Source organism: Pelodiscus sinensis, chromosome 1 (assembly GCF_049634645.1).
Source record: "Pelodiscus sinensis isolate JC-2024 chromosome 1, ASM4963464v1, whole genome shotgun sequence".
In the NCBI taxonomy this organism is placed as follows: Eukaryota; Metazoa; Chordata; order Testudines; family Trionychidae; genus Pelodiscus; species Pelodiscus sinensis.
In genome coordinates this window covers 316,400,363-316,417,234 of record NC_134711.1, presented here as the reverse complement: position 1 = coordinate 316,417,234, position 16,872 = coordinate 316,400,363, and the positions used below count along the sequence as shown (strand labels likewise).

The 16,872-nt window shown below is 45.9% G+C and overlaps 1 protein-coding gene and 1 long non-coding RNA gene across 6 annotated transcripts in view; one reads left to right on the top strand and one right to left on the bottom strand.

The window, feature by feature from the left end:
• GAB2 (GRB2 associated binding protein 2) overlaps window positions 1-16,872 on the bottom strand; it is a 174,526-nt gene that overhangs the window by 141,833 nt on the left and 15,821 nt on the right. The gene's annotated exons all lie outside the window — the stretch shown is intronic.
• Window positions 1,955-15,609, top strand: LOC142826573 (uncharacterized). Its single transcript, XR_012900787.1, has 4 exons — window positions 1,955-2,060; window positions 5,051-5,172; window positions 12,723-12,883; window positions 15,488-15,609. It is a non-coding gene; the product is annotated as an uncharacterized LOC142826573 (long non-coding RNA).

Here is a 16,872-nt window from a genome sequence, read left to right as displayed (position 1 = left end):
TGGACTCTATCTCCATGGACAGCTCCCCAGAGCAGCAGGACTGGGACGGCTGCAGCAGCAGCCTCCGCTGTTCACTGGGATCCCTTTAAAAGTTGTGGTTGGGACACATGGAACCACCATTATCACAGCAAGCATATTTATTTCTTCCTACACATTTCCAGACAGGGAGGTGCCCTGATGCGGCTGCTGCCATGTCACTGGAAAACCAGAGAGAGAGCATGGAAAAGGCCTGATAAATAAGAATTTCTGCACAAACCCTGCCTCTCCACTCTAGTCTTAAAATCCTCCCACCCAGTCAGCAGCAGAGAGGTCAGTCCAGAAAATATTCATCGCCACTCACAAAACTGACAGTGGGACAAGTGGCAACATTTCCCTCTCATCCCACCTTCCAGGTAGAGAGAGAGAAAAGAGAAACCAGAATAGTTCCCGAGTAGTAAAGCCTCCCATGTGCTCGGCTGCATATCAGCCTCTCAAAGAGAAGATGCAGAGATGCTCCACGTTCCACATGTGGGCTGCCCAGAGCAACTCTTTTGAGCTTCATCACACCAAGAGATATTTCAGAGTCAAGAGTGTAGCAGTGAAGTAATTAATATCTGCCGAGTAAGCCCCACGTTTGTCTTCTCACTATGAGCATAATAGAGTCTTCGTGAAAGACCTTAGAACATAGGGACCGTGCTCCTGCCTTTGCAGGATTAAATGGCTAATGCATTGAGGTTTTTCATCCATTTCCTCAGTCCCTTCCACATTCTGACTGATCAAGAAATTCTGCTGCCAAAACTTTCCTCACTCGAAAGACCACGTCATTAAAATCAAGATGTCACTCGTGTCTTTATGTCAGAGCTGTGAGCAGAACTCCAGCCAACTCTCTTCCCTGCCTCATGACTGAGTTGTGAGGCTAAATCCACTAAAAAAATATTGTGAAGCACTTGGAGATCTATGGGGATTTCATTCTCTTAAGGGATATCTAAGTTTTCAAAAACATTCCAACTAAGAAGCTCTCAGACACTCATTAATGTAGAGCTCAGATCTGCATTTCATACTCAGTCAAAATTCCCATTTGATTTCAATGGAAGTCTTGCCTGAGTAAGAACTGGAGGATCAGGTCCAGGTTGAACACTATGTTTCCTCGTCTCCATATATAAATATTAACAAAGACATTCTTTTACAACAAAAATCTTATAAAACTTATTCTACAACTTAATCAGAGATAAGCTTCATATTTTACACAAATGCATAATCATAAACTGGTCTATGAAAGTCCCTAGAGTTATACTGAGAAGTCTCGCTACCAGTCACTTACTAACACTTTGCAATAGTGATCGTATCTTGTGGTTAACGCGTCTCTACTCTTCCTCCTCTTCAGTTTTTCAGCTGATAGTATCAGTTCAAATCTTCCATCTCAAATTAAGATCCAAACTTCTGTTTTTCTTACACAGAGATGTGTTAACCTATTATTGTCCTATCAAAACTGTACACAACGCTAAGCTTTTTTTCCCAATCTTCCCCATCTATTTTTTTATTTCCATAATTTTTGTGGGGTACAAATAACTTTCCATCAAATACCTTCTTAGGGAAAAACATATCACAAAAATGCTCAGTATCCATTGTGACATTCTATACCTCGGGGGAGCACCCTGTAACTCCCGTATTCCTCATTTTTACATCACTGTGGTCTTACATATAAAGCATACTTTGCAAGGTATCAGGGGAAAGGTTATGATCTGCTGAAAGCAATGTTCCCTCTAATTTTTTCTGTCCATGTGTGGAATAAATGAATCTATGAGCAAAGTTGAGCAATGACTCACCTGCATGAGGCCATCCCAGGGGAATTGCTCAACTTTGCTCACAGACTTAGCAATGACCCCAGACCAGCCTGGACTTTTGTTCCCTGGACATATGGGACAGAAGGTATAAAAACCAAACACAAGGGCTCATGCTTTCCCTTTCTCCTGACCCACCATGCTGCAAGCTACAAGGACACTCTGAACACTCCAAGAGAGGGGACTGGCCCAGATTTCAAGAGTGAGATCTGTGTACTACGGACTGGAATATCCAGCAGGGTGAGAAAAACTGCCTGATCTAGTTGTTGCCCATGTGACGTGTGCTTATATAATATTTCCTTTTTGTAACTACTTTGGCCTTTTACCTAACACTTATAGTCTCTTAAATTCTGTCTGTAGTTAAAAAACTTTTTACTGTTTATTTTTCCCAGTGAGTTTGGATGAAGTGTATGGTAAATCTGCTTGGGTTTTAAAACAGCTGGTCCACTTTCCACTGATAAAGGGGTGAACCAATTAATAAATGAGGGTACGTCTACACAGCAACATTATTTCACAATAACTGATGTTATTTCGAAATAACAAAATGTGCATCTACATAGCAAGCCATTATTTCGAAATAATGTCGAGATGGAGGATTTCTTACTCTGACTCCTGTAACCCTCATTTCACGAGGAGTGAGGGAATTCGAAGGAAGAGTGTTCTTCCTCCAACTTCCTGCTGTATAGACAGCACCAAAAGCCAAATTAAGCTATTTCAACTTCAGCTACGCAATTGACTTTAGCCCTGCTGTGTAAATGTGCCCTCTGATGGCACAGTACTAGGAGCTGGACAGGGCGGGTTTGGCTGGTGCCTTACTCAGAGAGATTCCTGAATGGCTCTAGGAGCATTCATGCAATCTGGATGGGCATTGGGCTCCACATGCGGCTGTGCTAGGTGAGAACAGCATCTAGAGCAGTGGTCCCTAACGCGGTGCCCGCGGGCGCCATGGCGCCCGCTGGGGCATTCGTGTGCGCCCGCCGACAACCTGGGCCGGCCCCGCCCCGCCCCCGGGAGGTGCCGGCCCCAGGCGCGTGACACGCACTGGCGCTGGGTGCACGGCGCTCGGGCGGCCCCAGCCTCGGGGCACATGCGGGCACTCGGACACGCGGTGCTCGAATGGCGCTGGTGCCGGCCCCAGGCACGTGGCTCGGGCAGTGGCGCCAGCCCCAGGCCCACAGCACAAGGTGCTCGGGTGGCCCCAGCCTCGGCCCTAGGGCACACGCCGGCGCCGGGTGCAAGGGCATCCCAGTCCTCTGGCGTGCCCCTGGACGCACGGCCCCGCCCCCAGGCCCCCACCTCCCGGGTGCCCGGCGCGTGAGTGGCCCCACCTCCCGGGTGCCCGGGAGCCTCTAAAGGTTGGGGACCACTGACCTAGAGGGATTGCTGCTGGCTAGGCATTATGAGAGACAACCCAGGATGGAGAGAGTTAGGGGAGCACAGCAGTCCCACGCTCCTAGGCTGCACCCTAGGGAGATCCTGCCCATCCATACTAATGCTTTAGCTGCAATCTATGAGATTTTGCCACGGGGAAGAATAATCTAAGAAAGGAGATGATTGAAAGTGAAGACGACAGATTTTTTTATAATTAGACTGTGGCTCCTTGGGACAGAGACTGTCTTTTTGTTCTATGTCCCTACAGCACCTAGCACAATAGGACCCTGATTCATGACTGGGGTCCTTAGAGGCTGTTGCATTAGGAATAAATATTACATAGAGCAGGGCTGTGAAAAATATGGCCTGGGGGCAGGATCCAGCCCACCAACCCACCGGCTCCGGCACGTGGACCACCCTGCTGGGACCATCAAGAACATAGCTGCTGCTGTTTAAAGCGCAGTCCCTGTGTCTCTCTGCTATGAAGGGAGGGGAGATTTTGTGTGATCAGCCTGTCCTCAGGCCAATCCTTAGTTCCCACTGGTTGGAAACAGCTGGCCAATAGGAAACAACCAGCCAACAGGAGCCGAGAGACTGGCCTAGGGCAGTGTTTCTGAAAGTGTTCCATGAAATCACTTTGAGAAACACATTAACTGGCCACCCTGGTTTGTTTATTTACTGGCACCGCGGCCAAGGGGAGCCGTGGGAAATTACATGAGTTGGTCCTCTATTTCCTTCAGAGAGGATCCAGAGGATGCATAATCTGATGATGTAGCACTCGGTTCCAATCACCTCTAACACCACATGGCCAGGGTGAGGAAACAGAAACAGAAGTGCAGCAGATCCTACAACCATGCTCAGATCGCTATCTGATCACTTGTAATAAGATTGGATCAGGTGGCCTAGTTCACTGCTATGTTGTAATTTATGGGTTGACTTAAAACAAATAACCTCATCCATGAGCACATGACAAGCCCAGGGCATAGATGACCTAGCTGAGGACACTGGAACTATAGAGCCAGCGATGGAACACATGCTTACGTCTTATTGACTTCAAAGTTCAATGCTTTGCTGAACTGGGATATAAATTATACTTTACGTTGTACCAGGAGCAATACTAATGCCAAAAGGGGAGAGCACATATGGGACCGGGCTGTGCACTGTAGATAATTAAATTACATTTGTCACCTACATACCACACAGATGAGCATATTAGAGATGCAGACAGGCTTTGATATAGCATATAATTTGTACATGGTACCCTGTTATTACCGTAGTCCCTTGCAGGAGGAATAACGGTAGTTTGAATTAGGAGCTTTAATTCGAACTACCTAGTCCATGCCACATGTAGCTGTGGGCAGGTAGTTCGAACTATGGGGCATTTAAAAATAGCGGCACCCATGAACATGCAAATGAAGCCCAGGATATTTAAATCCCGAGCTTCTTTTGCAAGTTCGAATGCCTACATTAGCCACCCTAGTTCAAATTAGGGTGGCAGTGTAGACATACCCTAACAGAAGTGACAGAGAATGCATTTGAGTGAGACCTAAATAGAGACCTTTTGGCTTTTGTGTCAAATTTCAATGGAATTTCTGTGCTCTGATTTCACTCCTTGTGCCTATATGGACCATGTGCTTTTCATAACACCAAATTGTAGCGTGTGAGTCAAGTGAGTCAGAGCCCTGAATGGAGAGGGTGGAATGACATACTACCTCAGAAAGGCTGTACCCTAGTTTCAAATTGTAATGAGGATTTAGGGAGGTAAACTGGAGGCCTGGGATTTGGCCAGGTCCTGAGAGTCATGTTGATAGCTAAAAATGATCAGAACTTCACTTTGTCATCTCTTCTGTATCCTCTAGCAACTCAATGTCCCCTGGAGGTATTGATCTGGGATCAACTCACAGCAAAGAAAGCCATCTACTGAATCACTCAACTGTATTGTGTGTGCCAACGGGAAGGGTAAGACCAGGTACTTTTTGTGGTAAGCATCCTCTCCCCTTTGCCTCTTCTTACACTTGCCTTGGACCAGTCTCCTGCCGCTTAGCTCCAATTTAGCATCACCCTACGGTCACAATAAATATTTCTCCCAAAGGCACCATTTATGGGGGGTTGGGGAAGGGCAGTAACTCTCCCTAAAGTTTGAATTGCTGGATTTCATACTTGAGGTCTGCTTAAAGCCCAGGCCCTGACGCCAGAGCCAGTTCTTAAATGAAATAGAGTTTGAGCTAATTGTAGCTTTGCCTTTGGAGCACAGAGTTTGCTATAAAAAGACAGGGGAAGGTGATTAAGAATAACAAAAGGCTGGGCATTAAAGTAATTGAAGGATCATTAGATCATTATGAAAACATTGCTAGGTACTCCACTTAAAAAGATGGGGAGGAGGCTGGGAAGAGCAGGAATGAGTGTTGTGCTGCTGGGATTTGCATTTGGACCACTGCTGTTAAACTTACAAATGTTCTTGAAAAAAGGGGCAAAGAGTGACTAATCCAAAGCTGACTGTAAAGAGTTACAAAGAGATCTCAGAAAACTGGCAACACCAGGGCAAATGGAATTCATTGCTGATAAGGGCAAAGTAATGGTCATGGAAAAATATAATCCTAAGTATAGATACAAAAATGATGGGGTCTAAAATAGCTGTTAACACTCAAGAGATATTGGAATCCTTGTGGATAATTGCCTGAAAACATCTGTTTAATGTGCAGTGATAGTCTAAAAACTAAAAAAGCTAACAGAATATTGGGAATCATTAGGAAAGGAATAGATAATAAGACAAAATACCATATTGCCTCTACATAAAGCCATTGTATGCCCACATCTTGAATACTATATACAGATCAGGTCATCACATCTAAAAAAATATATTGTATTTGGAAAAGATACAGAAAGGGCAACAGAAATGATTACGGGTAAGGAACAGCTTCCATATGAGGAGAGATTAACAGAACTGGGACTTTTCAGCTTGGAAAAAAAATGACTAAAGTGTTGGGGGAAATGTTAGATGTCTAGAAAATCATGAACAGTGTGGAAAATAGAGTAAGGAAAAGCTATTCGTTCTTTCCCTAACATCACACAAGAAGCTGAAATTTATAGGCAGCATATTTAAAACAAATAAAAGAATAATTTTTTCACAGTCAACCTGTGGAACTCTTTGCCAGGAGATGGTGGAAAGGCCCACACCATAACAAGGTTCTAATAAGAATAAAATAAGTTCAAGGAGGACAGGTCCAGTGGCTACTAGCCAGAATGGGCAAGGGTGGTGTCCCTAGCTTCTGTTAGCCAGAAGTTGGGAAAGGGTGACAAGAGATGGATCATGATGATTGCCTGTTCTATTTATTCCTTCTGAAGCACCTGGCATTGGCCACTGCCAGAGCACAGGATAAAGCACTAGAAGGACCATTGTTCTGACCCAGTATGGCCATTCTGATGTTCTTATATAGAGCTGAAATGTATCTGCCTAGGCTTATCGGGTAGTTGAGTCAACCACTCGCATTCCCTCTCCCCCTCCGCCCCCCGCCCCCCGCCCTTAGTGTCTCTATATCTGAGGTAGGAAGGGGTGGGAGAAGAAGGAGCTAGTGCTAGGGGGAGCCGGCTTAAAAGCTCCAGTTCTTTCTACATTTAAAAGGCAGAGCTGCAGCGATCCAGACCCGGTGCAAGCCAGGACTAGACTTGCTGCCCAGGGTGGTGGTTGTTTTTAAATGTAGATGTGCCCTCCATGGATGTATGCCATAATGGCAGCAAATGGGCATAGAGCTTGAAGCATAAGTTAGAGGACCATTTCCATCACACCTGCAGTCAGGACTCTGGTGTGGGGAGGTTTCAGCTGACCACACCCTCTTCCCCAGAGACCACCCTTTTTTTTGCAGTGCTGGGTAAACACAGAGTATCCCACTGCCCTGGATCCTTAAAACAAGAGGAGAATCAAAGCAGCAGAGGGATGTAAATTCAAATTTCACATCTCTGGCTCCATATCAGTATAGGTGGGTCCATTTCCCATTCAATAAGAACATAAGAACGGCCGTACTGGGTCAGACCAAAGGTCCATCTAGCCCAGTATCCTGTCTACCGACAGTGGCCAGCACCAGGTGCCCCAGAGAGGGTGGACCGAAGACAATGATCAAGCAATTTGTCTCCTGCCATCCCTCTCCAGCCTCTGACAAACAGAGGCCAAGGATACCATTTTATCCCCTGGCTAATAGCCTTTTATGGACCTAACCTCCATGAATTTATCCAGCTTCTCTTTAAACTCTATTATAGTCCTAGCCTTCACAGCCTCCTCAGGCAAGGAGTTCCACAGGTTGACTACACGCTGTGTGAAGAAGAACTTTCTTTTATTAGTTTTAAACCTGCTACCCATTAATTTCATTTAGTGTCCTCTAGTTCTTCTATTATGGGAACTAATAAATAACTTTTCTTTATCAGCCCTCTCCACACCACTCATGATTTTATAGACTTCTATCATATCCCCCCTCAGTCTCCTCTTTTCTAAACTGAAAAATCCCAGTCGCTTTAACCTCTCCTCATATGGGACCCGTTCCAAACCCCTAATTATTTTAGTTGCCCTTTTCTGAACCCTTTCCAAGGCCAAAACATCTTTTTTGAGGTGAGGAGACCACATCTGTACACAGTATTCAAGACGTGGGCGTACCATAGTTTTATACAGGGGCAGTAAGATATTCTGGGTCTTATTTTCTATCCCTTTCTTAATAATTCCCAGCATCCTATTTGCCTTTTTGACCGCCGCTGCACACTGCGTGGAAGTTTTCAGAGAACTGTCCACGATAAGTCCAAGATCTCTTTCCTGATTTGTCGTAGCCAAATTAGCCCCCATCATACTGTACATATAGTTGGGGTTATTTTTCCCGATGTGCATTACTTTACATTTATCCACATTAAATTTCATTTGCCGTTTTGTTGCCCAATCACTCAGTTTGGTGAGATCTTCTTGGAGTCCCTCACAGTCTGCTTCTGTCATGACTATCCTAAACAGTTTTGTATCATCTGCAAACTTTACCACCTCACTGCTTACCCCTTTCTCCAGATCATTTATGAATAAGTTGAAAAGGATTGGTCCCAGGACTGACCCTTGAGGTACACCACTAGTTACCCCTCTCCAATCTGAAAATTTACCATTTATTCCTACCCTTTGTTTCCTGTCTTCTAACCAGTTCTCAATCCAAGAAAGGACCTTCCCTCTTATCCCATGGCCATGTAATTAACATGGGCTGGAACAATCAGCTACGTCATAGGATGAGAAAAAAGCAAGGATGGTTAGAAAGGAGTCTGGAGCTAGAGATGGCAGAAAAACAGAATAAAAAAGGAGAGAGATGGAAGCAGCCCTGGAGCTATGTCTAGACTACGGAGTTTTTCCAGGATATTGGGTATCTCGGAAAACCTCCGCCGCATCCAGGGAATGTGTCTGCTCTTCCGACATTTTTTGTGCAAAAGCAGACGTGCTCTTTCAAAATCTCTGTCTTCCTCGAAGGGCTCTTCCAAAAGAGGATGTTTTTCCAAAATCTGGCCCTGTGTAGATGGGCCAACATTTGGAAAAGCCTCTACCGACAAAACTATTGGAAAAAGGTATGCAAACTGCAGAGCACAATTTGCGTATGTTTTTCCAATAAAAAGCTGCAAGTATAGATGTCGCCTGGGACAAGCGATGCTGTCTTTGTAATATCTGTGCATCCCACATCAAGAAAGGTTTGGCCACCCTCACTATATGTGGCATGTATTAAGTCAGGAGTGTGGAATATGTTAGTCCATAATTTAAATCCTTTCCCTGTGCAAATACTCAGCCTGCCAATGCAGTTCACATCTGCAGGTCACGTACTATTGCGCTGAGGGCTGGACAGTCTGTGAACCAGCCTCAAGCCACGAAAAAAAGGTCGTGGGAAAAAGCATAAGGGGCTGGCAGGCAGAAACTTCACAGCCTGTCGGCTCAGCATCCTAGTGTATTGCAATCATGAATACAGCAGTATATGGAGGGGGGAGGAGAGGAGAGAACGAAACAGAGTGTGTGTGTGTGTGTGTGTGTGTGTGTGTGTGTGTGTGTGTGAGAGAGAGAGAGAGAGAGAGAGAGAGAGAGAGAGAGAGAGAGAGGGTCTGTGTTTGCTTCTCATTTAAAAGCACAAAATCCAGCTCTGCTCTCTCTGTATCCTGTCCTTTCCCATTGGCGCTGGAGCAAAGAGGGCTCCTCTCAGCCTCAGGTCCAGTGAGTTAAGAGGCATGTGGGTGTGGTTGGGAAAAGAGTGGGTGAGAGGCTCTGAAAGCTGTGAGGATCCAAAGGTGTTTCGAGGCATTGGGATTTAGACGGTGCTATTGAAGAGCCTCCTCCCATGAGAGGCCGGCTCAGCCTCCTACCTGTTCATCCAAAAACCTGAGACTTCCCACAAACACTTGGAAGAATTTTCTATTGGAAAATAATTTCCTCCCCTGCTTTTCAAATCTATGCAAATAGATCCCTCCCCACACCCAAGTGCTCAGCTAGGCTTTTACAAAACACAGCAGCCATATACTCCAGGGACACATGTTTTTCTGCTCATTTGAGCTAAACCTCCTCCACAAATTTCCCTTTTGCCAAATGTTTCTGAGTAGGAAGGCTGGAAAAATAAACTCCCCCAGCTCAGCTGGGAAAGGCAAGGCTCAGGAGTGATCCGGAGGAGTGACCAGCTTTGCCTTGAAATCCTCTCTGACATGCATGCCAACTTTTGTGGGGCATTTACTTGGAACAAGCGACTATTGTGTCTTGTCAATATTTCAAGGCTTCTCTGCAGAGTGACATAGGGGGATATAAATCCAGGCTTAAACAACATTGGTGGCTTCCTCTTCGCCTGCCTACGAAGGGGGAGCAGCCCTTTTATCTTCTCAGAGGTCTCAGCTTAAGTCATGGTCACCTGCATTTATTCCTTTTTTTTTTAAATTCTCATAAGGCACACCAGATTGACAGCTCTGGAAACACAAGCATCCTCCGTTTATCCACAGAGTGTATACTGCACAGGCAGCTGTGACAGTACAAGCTTTTCCAGGGGGTTTACAGTCCACTCGGGCAGTGCACACGAATAGGCAAAAGCTCATCTGCTGCATACTCACACTAAGCTGTTGACAGAAGCATTCTTAGGATGTATGGGGCCCTATGGAGTATTAAACTGGTGCCCATATGCCCAAAGGCAGCCTGGGGGATAGGTGGGTGATGATTTGTTAGAGATGTGATTTTATAATCTTCAGCAACACACTAATGATATATTTTTAAAGCAAATTTGAAATGAAAGTCCTGTAGACAGAGTAACAGTAAATTCTGAAACTGACAGCATATACCTGGGGTTGGCAAATGCCTGTTAAATGGCTTCATTACCACTTGAATGTGTTTTTCACAGGTTCAATGTTCTGCTAGTACAGGGGTGGGCAAAAGGGCCACCATGGGCTGGATCCAGCCAGCCAAGCGGGTGGATCTGGCCCGCGGAGGCCCTGCTGCTCTCCCCGCCCCCAGGCCAGTTAGGGCCTGGGGATGGGGGAGCGCCCAAAGCCTCCTCCCGTCCTCCCAGGAGCATGTGATGCTTTGAAGTGCTGCGCGCTGCTCGTAGGGTAGGGGTGGGGGAGAGCGGAGGAGGCTTTGCACACTCCCCCATCCCTAGGGCAATCAGGCATGGGGGTGGGGGAGCTGCGTGAAGTTTCCTTTCCCCTGCCCCGGGGGGCCCTGTGAGGAGCTTGCAGCACTTAAAAGTGCCAAGTGCTCCTTGCTAGGGTTATCAGATGGCTTCAAAAAAATACTGGACACACTTGATCTCAGATGGGGGAGTGGACTGGCCGGGAGGGGAGCGGGGCTGGCCATAGGAGATGGGGGGAGTGGGGCTGGCCGGGGAGGGGGAACTAACTGGCGGGGAGCAGGGCTGGCCGGGAAGGAGCTGGTAGGAGCGGAACTGGCCGGGGGGAGGAGGAACTGGCTGGGGGGCAAGCTTGCGGGGGGTGAGGGGTAGAACCGGCCGGCAGGGAGCGGGGCTGGCTGGGAGGAGGTTGTGGGGAGTGAGGCTGGCTGGGGGGGAACCAGCCAGTGGGGAACAGGGCTGGCCCGGGTGCACACAGATCTCGGGGTGCTGCCTGTCCTGCGCATGGTCCCGGTGGGGCGCACGGGCAAGTCCGGCCCCAGGGATTCCATCCTGCCCCGCCCCCGGCCCCTCCTCTCTACTGTGTAGTTGCGTATTGCCTGGCTGATAGACTCGCTCACGCAGTACCAGCCAGGCAGTACGCAACTACATACTGATAATTAGAAAATACTGGACATTTCTATGTCCGGTATTTTCTCAATGTGTTTCCCAGACAGAAAGCTCAAATACTGGACTGTCCGGTTCAAAACCAGACACCTGGCAACCCTACTCCTCATAGGGCGAAAGGAGGCTTCCCGCGCTCCCCTGCCCCCAGGCCTTGATTGGCCTGGGGGGTGGGGGAGCATGCCAAGACTCTTCCAGGGCATGGGTGCCTAGTGAGAAGGGGGGGCAAAGGGGCTCCTCCACCCACAGACCAATCATGGTCTGGGGATGGGTAGCCCCACCCTTCCTGTTTAGGCCCCGCCCCTTCCGGGGTGACCTGGGGCTACTTCAAAATTTTTTGAAGTGGCCCCCAGGCAAAAATTATTGCCCACCCCTGTGCTAGTAGGTCTAGCACCCTTTTTCACTTTCAAATTAATTAGATCCTCTCCCAGATTTTTGCGTATTTTGTGTATGGGTAAGGATGGACCTGGCTGCTGTGGCACCCACCAATTTGTTATAGGCACCATTGGTGAAGTGTGACTTGAAGAGACATTTGGACAGAAACAGAGAGATCCCTTGTTAGTTCCCAGAAGCCTCAGCATAAGGGGCAGCATGGGAGGCAGACCAAGGCTGCACCAGCTGGCTAGCAAGTGGGGAAAGAGCTACACAGTAAGGGTACGTCTACACAGCAGGGCTAAAGTCAAATTAAGCCATGTCAGTTATGTAGCTTAAGTAGAAATAGCTTAATTTGGCTTTTGCCACGGTTTACACAGCAGAAAGTCGAAGGAAGAACACTCTTCCTTTGACTTCCCTTACTCCTCATGGGATAAGGGTTACCATGAGTCAGAGTAAGAAATCCCCCAGCTCGTCATTATTTCGGAATAAAGGCTTGTAGTGTAGACACTTATTTTGTTATTTCGGAGTAAGGTCAGTTATTCCGAAATAACGCTACTGTGTAGACGTACCCTGAGGCACAAAAGAGGATATATGGGGGTGGGGTCTGGGCAGAACTGGTACAACCTAGATGGGACAGACAAACAGTTGCACCTACAGAGTCAGGTTTGTTCAATGACTGAGTCTCTGGCCTAACATATAGGAGACCTGGAAGCAAGTCCCGGCTCTACCACCATCTTCTAATGTGACCTTAGGCAACTCATTTGATTGCTGTGCCTTAGTTATCCCACCAGTAAAATAAGTATGTTGTACCCTTCTTGATAATGGGCTCTGTGATTGCTGGATGAAATTTGCTATGTACCTACTAATTAATGATAATGAATATTTAACATTGCAGATCTTGAAAGGATAAATGTTAAATAAACAAACAGCAGTGGCAGAAAGACTAGAAATTGAATCAACAACCATTAATAATTTGAGGTCAAGTCAGATGATCTAGTGGACTCTTCTAAACACATATGAAGATCTCACTCAAATATCCTTACCCAGCAAGCACAGGTATGTTTGCAACACATGGATATCTATGAGGTGTTGCCATTTTAGGAATCAGACTAATTTGTTATGTAATTAAAAGTACCTCAGAGCTGTCCTGATCTACCAGCTCACCACTGATGATCAGAAACAACAAGAGGGTTTGTTTGGTTTGTTTGTTTTTTGCTTTTAATTTAAAACACAGAGGTTGAAATTCACCCCAGTGCACTGAGTCAGCATGAGGTTTAGACACCACTTATGTCCCACTTATGTTCTCAAAATAAGGCTGACATGGGACTAAGAGGTGCATTTCATCCAGACTGCAAAGGCTGGGGAGCTGTAAATTTTCTGCTCCACACATTGCCTATGAAGATTAACATTTGAGAGCTGTCACTTGGAAATGAACCCGTGCAGCAGAATGCATATCAATCACACCCCCAAACAACAGAGCCAGGGTTAAAACGTCAAGCACATATTGATTAAACATATTTCCAGCTTGTAAGGCTGCAAAGAAGCATTCTTAATGTCAAAAATAAATTCTTAAAGGCCATCTCAGTGACTCTCAACTGACCAGCTGGCTACGACTACTGTCTGTCCTCTGCTCTGGTATTCCTTTGTATCCTCCAGTTCAGAATTCAGGACAGTATGTACATTTTGCACTAATTAACTACTGACTGGAGATTTCACTTAAGACCGCACTGAATATATGCTCCTAATTTGTGTTCATTCCTTTTTACTGTTGGAAACTGGCCCTCTCTATGCAATCCCCATGTATGTTGTAAGTCAGGTGGATTTGGCCCACTTTCAGGATAAAATCAGAAATGGCAATTTATTTGGCACAACCCAATGACATTGCATCAGTACGGGAGGACATTTGTTATTATTTCCAGTGTTGTAGGATGCCATGGTGATTTCTGTGGAGAACTGTGCATAAACAACATGAAATGAAGTCCCTACTCCGGAGAATGTGATGTGTACATTGGTCCAGTGTATGTAATTGTTAGAGAGCTATAGCTGATAGGAAGTATGGAGCACATGGATTTTGGACACAGGCATGCAGCAATTCTTCAAAAAGGGCTATTTTTGGAGCTTTAGGTATCTACCCTACGCACCCAAATCAGATAGCATTTGAAAGCTTATTTTATGTACATTGAGATGAGGTCTGATGTGGAGATGTCAAGTGATGATGTAAGCCTGGAGGAAAGACGAAACAAAAGCACCCCAAATGAAAGTGTCACATTTTGCACATTTCCAGAAACACTGAAACAGGACAGTAAGTCAAGTTTTTATATTTAAAGTTAATTTCAAAATTTATATTTGAAAAGTTATATTTAAAACGTTTATATTTCAAGTTAATGTGGTGTTAACTAGCAAACCAACAATATATTTGTTTAGTTTGGAAAAGAGAAGACTGGGAGGGAATATGACAGCAGTTTTCAAGTACTAACGGTGTTACAAGGAGGAGAGAGAAAAAAATTTCTCTTTGACTTCTAATGATAGGAAAAGCAGCAATGGGCTTAAATTGAGGCAAAGGAGGTTTAGGTTGGACATTAGGAAAAAAATTCCCGTCAAGGTGGTTAAACTCTGGAATAAATTGCCTAGGAAGGATGTGGAATCTCCATCATTGGAGATATTTAAGAACGCGTTAGAAAGACAGCTATAAGAGATGATCTAAAATGGTGCTTGGCCCTGCCATGAGGGCAGCAGACTAGACTTGATGACCTCTTAAGGTCCCTACCGGTTCTAGTATTCTATGATTTACAGATTTCTATTGGTTTTGCATAGGCAAGGTCCCTCACTCCCGAAAATAATGACATTTAATATGTGGCAAAAATGGAGAATATTAACATTTTGCAATATACTAACATGAAATGTTTTCACATTCCATACTCTTAGTTTTCAAGGTCTCTCTCAAGCACTTACAATAATCTTCTTTAGAGTCAATTGATATTTGCTGACCCTGTCAGTCTCACACTGACGGTTGTGTGTCCATAGTTTGCACTGCGTCCACAAGAATTCCTAACATAATGCTTCTCCATTTGCAAGCATTCGTTTGTACAATGTAGCATCTAGTCTGCCTGGAAGGTTTTAATTTGTAACTGTCTATGCATGTAGTACTTACTAGCCGTTGAAATATTTTAGAAACTAGCTTTTTAATTCAGTGACATTTCGGCATAGGTCAATATTAGTGTTAGAAATTACAATACACGGGTTCATATTGAGTTTCAATCAAAGTGCTCCCTAGAAAATATGACAATTCTAACTCTCACATATAGATTGAATCGGGGGGGGCATCATCAGACAGTCTTGCTGGTCCCCTGGGCAAGGCGTGTGTGGGGTGCTGTGCCCCTCCTCTATCCCCTCTGGCATCCCTCAGAGCCTCCCAGAGCACACAATGTGGTGCTCCTGTGGTGATTTAAAGGGCCCTGGGGTTCCAGCTACGACCACTGCTGTAGGAGCCCTGGGTTCTTCTGAATCACCAGGCCCTAGGGCAGTTGCCCCCTTTGCCCTCTCCCATTGGCAGGCCTGGATCTAATTAATATCTAATTCAGCACAAGTATATATATTGCACTAAATGAAAAATGGTGGTAATGGTGCTAATAAGATACTTCGGGAATGTTACCTCTACAGGGAAGTCACAGTATAAGAAGACACAGAGGATGCAGAATTACATCAAAGAGAAAAAGATTTTCCACAAACTCTGAAAAATGGGTTATTTGTCAAGAAAAATCAAACAAATGCAAAACTATCAAAAGCTGCTCAAACTAGACAGAACTCTGTGCTTCTGTCAGCAGATGTTGCGAGTGATGAATTGAACCGGCAGCAACTGGATGAGCTGTCTAATTTTGATGATGTACGCTATCACAGGGGCTGCTTTCAGAAACACACGAGCAAGTTGAATTTGGCACATGTCAGAGTTGCACTGAACCCAGGAAAGAAAACAGGCTCTGCTGCCGATCAGAGTCTATCATGCTCACCAGCTTCCATAGCCAAAAAACTCAAGGAGACAGAAGCGGGATTGTAGAATTGACCAGAAAGGCACCAGCCCTTGTCAGATGGACCCTCACAAGACAAGACCTGTGTGAACATGCAACAGTTATGAGAGAAGGAGGTGTCTAGCTTCACTCCTAACTGGTTTTACAAGGTCAGAAATGGTGAGTCTCACTGTGTCACTGTTGTAGCCATTTCAGTTGCCGGATTTATCCCCTCCAGAGTCAGGAAAGTATCTGAAATTCAGATTAACCGAACCTCACTGGGCTCTGCAGTCCGTTTACTGAATCTTCTGCACCCTGGAACCAAGCAGAGGACTGGAACACCTGCTCTCCGAAAGCCTCAGTGCACAACAGATTCCAGGCAGTGCAGGCTGAATAAAGGCCCATTAAACCCCATTACTCACGTCTGTACACTCACTGGCAATTTATTCCAGAGTTTAACCACCCTGACGGGAATTTTTTTCCTAATGTCCAACCTAAACCTGACATCCTGAATTCAAGGAAATTCATCCCTGGTTCTGAATGTCTTGCTAGTAGGTATGTAAAATTTCGATTATTTGGCTAATCGAACAGTCAATGCAAATTGCATTGACTATTTGATTAGTCAATAAGGGCTGTGGCTACACTTCAAAGGCAAAAACACTGTAGGGAGCACGGGACCAGCGGGGGATTCAAGCAGTCCCCACCTGGCCCTGTGCTCCCCACTGTATTTCAAAACATCAGTGCCACATGGAACCCAGGATCATCTGGGGACTCTGAGTTCCCAGTGGACCCCAGGCTCCATGTGGTGCTGCCACTTTGAAACGCCGTGTGTCAGGCTCCACATGGCATTTCAAAGCCACAGCACCACGTCAGCTTAGCTGACCCCAAGACTCCACATGGCACTGCTGCTTTGAAACACCGTGCGCAGCCCCGGGGCCAGCTGGGGACCCCAGGCTGCACTCAGTGTTTCAAAGCATCAGTGCTGCATGGAGCCTGGGGTCTGGCCCCAGGGTCCATGTGGCGCTGCCACTTTGAAGCACC